This window comes from Cynocephalus volans, chromosome X (assembly GCF_027409185.1).
Source record: "Cynocephalus volans isolate mCynVol1 chromosome X, mCynVol1.pri, whole genome shotgun sequence".
NCBI lineage: Eukaryota > Metazoa > Chordata > Mammalia > Dermoptera > Cynocephalidae > Cynocephalus > Cynocephalus volans.
The window spans coordinates 126968199-126976376 of record NC_084478.1 but is presented as its reverse complement, the minus strand read 5'-3'; the positions used below and the strand labels follow the sequence as shown (position 1 = coordinate 126976376).

The 8178-nt window shown below is 43.6% G+C and overlaps 1 non-coding gene and 1 pseudogene across 1 annotated transcript; both read left to right on the top strand.

The window, feature by feature from the left end:
* The first annotated feature begins 4301 nt into the window (after nucleotides 1-4301).
* LOC134368362 (transcriptional repressor p66-alpha-like) lies at nucleotides 4302-6494 on the top strand (annotated as a pseudogene).
* A 534-nt stretch (nucleotides 6495-7028) lies between these two features.
* LOC134368852 (U2 spliceosomal RNA) lies at nucleotides 7029-7220 on the top strand. The gene has a single exon (XR_010022542.1). It is a non-coding gene; the product is annotated as a U2 spliceosomal RNA (small nuclear RNA).
* Nucleotides 7221-8178: the final 958 nt, after the last annotated feature.

The window sequence follows — 8178 nt, the reverse complement described above, 5'->3', positions numbered from 1 at the left end:
TCATGGTTTCTGGTGTTACATTTAAGTCTTTAATCCATTTTAACTTAATTTTTGTGAATGGTGTAAGATAACGGTTCAATTTCATTCCCTTCCATGTGCATATCCAATTTTCCCAGAACCATTTATTGAAGAGACTATCCTTTCCCATTGTATGATCTTGGCACCCTTCTCAAAAATTAGTTCACCATATCATACTTGGGTTTATTTCTGAGTTCTCTATCCTGTTCCATCGGTCTGTGTGTCTAATTTTATGCCACCGCCATACTGTTTGGATTATTATAACTTTGTAATATAATTTGAAATCATAAAGTGGCTAACTTTTTTATTCCTAAAATTTTATTCCTTCTCAAGATTAGGAAGGCTATTTGAGATCTTTTGTGATTTCATACACACTTGAGAGTTTTTTCTATTTCTGCAAAAAAAATGCCACTGGACTTTTGATAGAGTTTGCATTTGGATAGAGATTACCTTTAAATACTATGGATATTTGAATAATATTTATTCTCCAATCCACGAAAATTTCTTTGTGTCTTCCTCAATTTCTTTCATCATTGTTTTATAGTTTTTAGTGTACAGATCTTCCACCACTTTGGTTAAATTTATTCCTAAGTATTTTATTCTTTGATGCTATCATAAATGGGGTTGTTCTCCTTTCATATAGATCATTGTTAGTACAAAGAAATGCAACTAATTTTTGTATATTGATTCTTTATTTTTCTAAGCATATATCTTTCATTATTTACATGCACTGGGGTTCACAACAATATCTTGTTAGAATTCAAGGGTAGATTCAGGGGCTTATTTACCTTTTTAATGAAGGAAAAAGGGTTTGGATTTAATTAAGCAAAGTTTATGGGAGTCCATTATTTGGACTCAGTAAACAAGAATGGAGATACTTTAGCTAAATGCCATGAAACCAAATTAGCAGTGGGCCAGTTCCCCCCAAAATCAGAAGATTCACAGGAACAACACCTGAGCCACCATAAGGAAGTCCTGGGTATGTTAACTGTGTAAGTAAGTTAACTTTGAAATGATTCTAGAAATGCCAATTAAATCTTTAAAGTGTTTGTCAAGTTGTTTTTTAATAGGCTTCACGTGACTAGGATGGATGGAAATACATGGGTGAAGTAATGAAAGATATGGGCTACTTTATTGACATCTGTTTATGCTTACTCACCTTGGTGTTGGCTCTCGGTCTTCAGTGAGAATAGTATCTCTTCTTTCTCTGGTATAAAGGGGGCACCTTCCTTAAAGGGCAACTCATGTCTTGCCTTTAAGGCAGAAAAAGCCTAAAAGAGGATAGAACTCTTCCTGCATCTGTTGAGTCTTAAATGCCTTTAGCTCAAATTAATCCTTATGGCATATGTTACAATAGCATGTTCCGATCCCCTTTGGAGCAAGCTCAGGTATGTAATAGAAATAGTAAACTTAAAACAAACAGCCAACAATTTTACTAATACACAAATTTGAATATTGTAAATATAGTCAGTGGAAATTTATTGTCAATATCAGCAGGGACTTAAAGATTGTATGTTGATTTTGTATCCTGCAACATAACTGAATTTGTTAGTTCTAACATTTTTTACATGGGCTATTTCGGGTTTTGTACATATGAAATCATGTCATCTGGAAATGGACCATTTAACTTTTTCTTGTCCAATTTGGATGCCTTTTTGTTGTTGTCAGATTGCTCGTGCTAGTACTTCTGGTACTATGTTGAATAGAAGTGGTGAGAATGGGAATCCTTGCCTTGTACCAAGTCTTAGAGGAAAAGCTCACAGTTTTTCCCCATTGATTATGATATTAGCTGTGGGCTCTTCATAAATGACCTTTATGTGGAAGAAATTTCCTTCTATAACTATTTTGTTGAGCGTTGTTATCATGAATGGAAGTTGAACTTACTCAAATATATTTTCTGCATTAATTGAGATAATCATGTGGTTTTTATCTTTCGTTCTGTTAATGTGGTGTATCACATTGATTGAATTCGGTATGTTAAAACAGCATTGCATACCAGGGATAAATCCCATTGCGTCATGTTCATTGCATCTATGTTCATCAGAGAGAGTGACCTGTAGTTTTTTTGCCGGTGGTGTCTTTGTCTGGCTTTGGTATCAGGATAATGCTAGCCATCTAAAATGAGTTTGGAAATATTCCTTCTACCTCTATTTTTTAGTAGTTTAAAAAGGATTAGTATTAATTTTTCTTTAAATGTGTCATAGAATTCAGCCATCAATCCATCTGGCACTGACCTTTTCTTTGCTGGGAAGCTTTTGGCTACTGTTTCAATCTTTTTATTTGTTATTGGTTTGTTCACGCTTTGTATTTCTTCTTGATTCAGTCTTGGTTAGTTTTATGTTCCCAGGAATTTGGTCATTTCTTCTAAGTTATCCAATTATTTGTTCCATAATTGCTAATAATAGTCCCTTGTGAACCTTTTTATTTCTGAGACATCCATTGAAAAGTTTTCTCTTTCATTTCTGATTTTGAGGGTTCTTTTCCTTGGTTAGTCTAGCTAAGCTTTTCTTGATTTTGGCTATTTAAAAAAAACTTCTTACTTCAGTTGATTTATTTTTATATAGTTTTTCTGTTTTCTATTTGATTCATTTCTATTCTGATCTTTACGACTTTCTTCCTTTTGCTAACTTTGGGTTTAGTTTGTTCTTTCTCTGGTTCTTTGAGGTATAGAGTTAGTTTATGTGAGATTTTTCTTCTGTTTTTAACGTAGGCTTTTATTGCTAAAAGCTTCCCTCTTAGGACTGCTTTTTTGCATACTGTAAGTTTTAGTAAATTGTGTATTCATTTTCTTATGTTTCCAAGATATTTTTAAACTTCCTTTGATTTTATGTTTGACACAGTTGTTGTTCAAGAGTGTGTTTTTTAGTTTCCACATATTTATTAATGTTGCCATTTTCTTGCTGTTATTGATTTGTAGTTTTATTCCATTATAGTCATAAAAGATATGTGCTATAAATTGAATTCTAAAGTTTGTTAAGGCTTGTTTTCTTGTTCTAATATGTGATATATCCTGGGGAATGTTCACGTGTGCTTAAGAATTAATTTACTATGCCGCTTTTGGGTGAAAAGTTCTATATATGTCTGTTAGGTACATTTGTTCTATAGTGTTGTTCAAGTTTGCTGTTTCTTTATTAATTTTTCTGACTGGACATTTTATCCGTGATTGTAAATGTGGTATTGAAGAGTCCTACTATTATTGTATTGTTTAATTTCTCCTTTCAGATTTGTCAATTTTTTTACATACTTAGATTCTCTGATGTTGAGTGCATATGGATTTACAATTTTGATGTATTCCTGTTGAATTGACCCTTTCTATCATTACATAATAATCTTCTTTTTTATCTAGAAAAAGTGTTTGACTTAAAGTCTACTCTGTCTAATACTAGTATAGCCACTCCTGCTCTCTTCTGATCGCTATTTGCATGAAATATTTTTTTCCTTCTCTTCACTTTTAGCCTCTGTATGTATGTGAATCTAAAGGGAGTTCTTGAGAACAACACACAGATGAATCTTTGACTTTTGTTTTTTATTCGTTCAGCCACTCTGTATCTTTTTATTGGAGAGTTTAGTCCATTTACATTTAAAGTAATTACTGATAGGCTAGGATTTACTATTGCCATTTTGTTATCTGTTTTCTGTTTCTCTTATAGTTCTCTTGCTCCTCTGTTTCTCTCTTCCTGTCCTCCTTTGTGTGTGGGGGGAGGAGTTGTATTTTTTTTCTTTAATGTAACTTCTATAAATATTTTATTTGTGATTACCAAGTGTCTTGTGTGAAATATATTATAGTAATAACAGTCTATTTTAACCTGATAACAAAGCTGATACAAAGTAGCAGATATGTAGGATGAGAAGTCTAGAGATCTAATGTCCAACATGAGAGCTATACTTAATATTCTACCGTACTTGGTAATTTTGCTAAAAGAGTAGATTTTAGGTGCTCTACCCACCCACACACACACACACACACACACACACACACGCACAAAATGGGGATGTGAGATATGTTCATTTGCTTTACTATAGTAATCTTTTCACTATTTCTAGGCATATCAAAGCATCATGTTGTAGACCTTAAATATATATAATAAGTTATATTTAAGTCTTACAGCAAGGGCGCTGATGAGCTAGTGTGGACAGGTGACCTTGCCTTTCAGAGCCCTCTAGTGTTTTGGGGGCCTCAGGCCAGGCTCATCGACCTGCTGTGCATGTCTCAGGTTGTAACACCAATGCTGGTCTCCAGTTGTGCGGCCGAAGGTTGCCTTATGTGGCTAGTGGCACTGGCCTTGATGGAAACAAGCAATGAGGCCCTCATCAAAAGTAGTCCTGAAGAATGAGAAAGGATGATCAAGCAACTGATAGAAGAATTAAGATCAGAGGAAGCAAAACTCATCTTGTTGAAAAACTTGCCACAGTGTCAAATGCAGAAGGAAGCCACTGCCCAGAAGCCCACAGGCTCCACTGGGAGGACCATGACCACCCGTCCTCTGCTTGTGCAGGGCACCCAAAACATTCCTGCTAGCAAGCCGTCACTTCTGACCTCTTCAACTTGAATGCCGGACAGCATGATCCCACTTCTGCTGGTCCGGGAAGGGCAGCAGGCATCCTCAGTGCTGGTGCTGCAGGTGACCTCACAGGTGGTCATGGCCCCACTCGTCAGGGGATCACAGCAAATCCACAACATCAGACAACATTCTAGCATGGGGCACTGCCCCTCCTCCTGGACCCCAGGGTGTCCGTGCCCAGAGTTCAAATTCAGGGATAGCGAGTCATCGAGCAAGGACTCATCCGTGTCGCCAACGTCCCCAACACCATTCTGCTCATCAACATCCTGCAGCCCTCCTCAGCGTCATTAAAGGGTTCACGACCAACTCCGCTCAGACCAACTCCACCTCCACCAGCGTGGCCTCCATGATCACCTCCACTGAGTCTCCAGGCAGCCAAGAGGTGGCCGCCGAGCTCGGGCTGTGCAAACAGCTAGAGAAGATGCTGCTTGAGATTCCCCCTCCCAAGCCCCTCACCCCAGAGATAAATTTCCTGCCCAGTGCTGCCAAGAAGTTCGTCTACCTAGTTGGCCTGGAGGAAGTGGTGCAGAACCTACTGGAGACGCAAGCAAGCCGGATGTTGGCCGCCCTTGTGCTGTCCCAGGAACCTTCCATGTGCGTGCACTGCAAGATGGCCTTTGCAAGCCGCAAGGGCGGGGCCATCATGTGCGAGAACAGGCGCTCAAGGTGGAGGGCACTAGCTGGCTCAAGGCCACCTTTGTGAAGGCGCTACAGCGGGAGCGTGCGATCAAGCAGCGCCTCCTGCAGCAGGACGCCGCGCCTGCCACCGCGCTGCACCCACACTGAAGCAGCTCATAAAACCCCACTGTAAGTTGGTGCTCGGCTCAGGAGAGGCTCGCGACTCGAGTAACAGAGCTATGCTACTGGCCTCCAGCCAGCTGTCCTGGGGCTCAGGCACGATGACCCATGGTGTCCTGTACACGTTTACCCAGCCCCCAAACTGCAAAATACGGCCTCGGGCACGGCCCTGGTCAGGAGGACTGGCAGACATTCCAAGAGAGCCTTGAGCGCCGGAAGGGGCAGCACCGCCTCCACCTGGAAGAAGACGTCCCTGAACACCCAGTACCCTTGCGTTTGTCCCCAGAGTTTGGCAGTACCCAAGACGTCCTCGGCCGTGGACCGCCAGCGAGAGTACGTCCTTGACGTGATCCCGCCACGCTCCACCCTCCAGTCAGCCACGTGGGATAGTGCCAGCCAGGACCGGTGGAGGACAGGCTCCCTCCTCACTGTTACCTGGCCCCGGTCTAGAAGGACACACTGTGCCGCCCTCCACTGTGCTCACCCTACAGAGTGAGTGACGGCCGTTCTGCACAAGCGACACCTCGATTCTTGGCTGCAAAGTCTCTTCGCGGCTGGGAGATGCTGCTTCACAGGCGGATGAGGATTACAACTGGGGGACCTTTCCACGGGGCTTTCTTCCTCGATCTCTTTCCCGTTACTTTGCCTAACACCAGCAGTCAAGTGGACCTCCGGGGCTGGTTCTGCCCCAGGCCGCCTTCTTTTGCCCCCAGCAGGGCGCAAGGGAGGCTCACCGTGGACACCGTGACATGTCTGAGCAAGGCTGGTTCCTCGGGGCTCCTGACTCCAGCAGGGCGTTTCCTTTTGTTTTTGTTTTTCCCTGTCTTCGGTCCCCAATCTGTGGCTGGGTCTCTTCATGGCAAACTGTAGGTTGAAAGATTTTTGGTTTCTTTAAGCACCTCATGATGATGGAGTTAAAAGTAAACCGAGCAGACCCGGGGTCTCTGTTGTGCACACGTAGTCCCGGCCGCCCCCGTGCGCTGGAGCGTGGGCGGCCGCGGCTACATGAACCTTACGAGTGGCAGAGGCAGGAAGCGCCAGCGCAGCCTCGCTCCTGCCAGAAAGCCTCCCTTGCTGCGCCTTCCTGAGACCCCCCAACCCCCCAGGCTGAACTGAAGAACAAACTGAAATCCAGACCCGGCCAGAGAGTAGGGATCCCAGAAGCTGCGCGCTGCCCACAACGGAGGGAGGAGAGAATCCGCAGCGACGCCCTGAAGCCTGGCCAGGAAGTCGGAGGGGAGGGTTGCTGTGTGGTTTTTTCTTGTGCGGCTACTGGTGGTGGTTTACTGTATTTTTTTTTTTTCCTTTTCTTTTCCTATTCATTTTGATGGACACAGTCTTAGGCCACCCTGGCCTGCGTTGCTCTCTGGTGACCTCGCACAGTTGCGTCTGGGCTGGGAGGCGCAGTCCAGGTGTGCGGTGAGCTGCTCCCCCAGACTGAGGATTTCTGTTTGGGTCTAGCTAGCTAGAGCCTTTCCTTAAAGCTGAGGTTGCTGGCAGGGCTCGCTTTCACACTTCCTCCCCCTACCCCACCCCCTTTAGTGTCTACAGAAATGTTTTGTAAAGGATCAGGTCCTCTTTTAGTTTTGGGTTTTTTTTTTTTTTTTTTTTTCTTTCTTTCCCCTCCCACTCTCTAAAAACCAGTTCCACATCGCTTCTCGGCCTTTTGGCCAAGATCATGTGTAGTATCTATTCTTATCAGTTTAATGTCTGATACGTCCTGTATCGGAGGACAGTATATTAAATGGATTTTGGGAGCAGGGACATGGAACGGGAGCTTGCTCCGTCCAGTCCACGCATCGGCCTGGTATGGCAGTGTCTCCAGGCACAGGTGCACCCCCTTGGGGACATGAGCACTGGTCACGCAAGATCAGAGACGGTGGGGAGAGGGGGGTTGCAGTCCCTCCGCCTGGCGAGGGCTAGACTCGCGGGAAGCTGCTTCGCGTGTGGCCTGATCCTCTTCTGTCCGCCGTGAGAGGGAGGCTGACGGGGTCCCGCCGAGCGCTGCGTGCCCGCCTAGAACCGGGGGGCCCTTTGACCGGCTGCCATCGCCGTCGTCAGGCTCTCCACAGCCCTTTTTCCCATCTTTTCTTTCACTTCGGAGGCCCCGTCTGTCCCCGTCTGTCCCCTCTCTGCGTCTTCTACAAATGTTCTCTTAATATTCTTGCGCATACCTGGCTCTTTCCCAAGGACGTGGCTTTCCCTTACGCTTTCTCAGGGGCTGTCTCTTCTCTGCCACATACCTCATCCTCTACTACCTGGGTGGGGAGCACGTGTACTTGCTGCTTCTTTCTGCTTCCCATAGCCTTCATAAAAAATAATAAATAAATAAATAAAAACCAGTTCCACGATGAAAGGCAGAAGTCGTTCTGTGTCTACCGCCAACTGGTCCAGCTCCATGCATAGTGAGGGCGTCTGGTGTCCATGCACAGGTGTACGTCCATGTGAGAACTGGGTCCCTCTGTCCCCCAGTGCAGCTCCAGTCCTGTTTTTCTGTTGATGCAGTTAGGGACTTTAATTTAAAATCCTTAATTTGTAGGCCTGCCTCCTTCAAACACAACTGCTACAACATTCTAATAAAGGCTCACTTAACCCACTTGAAAAAATAAATAAAAAGTAAAAAAAAAAAAAAAAAAAAAATCTTACAGCAGATTAAAACGGAAATACAACATACCAAAGCTTACGGAGTTCCGCAAAAGTAGTTCAAAGATGAAAGTTTACACCGATAAAGTCCTACATTAAAAAAATTAAAAGGAGGATCTTAAATAAAGACCTAACTTTGCACCTGAAGGAACTACAA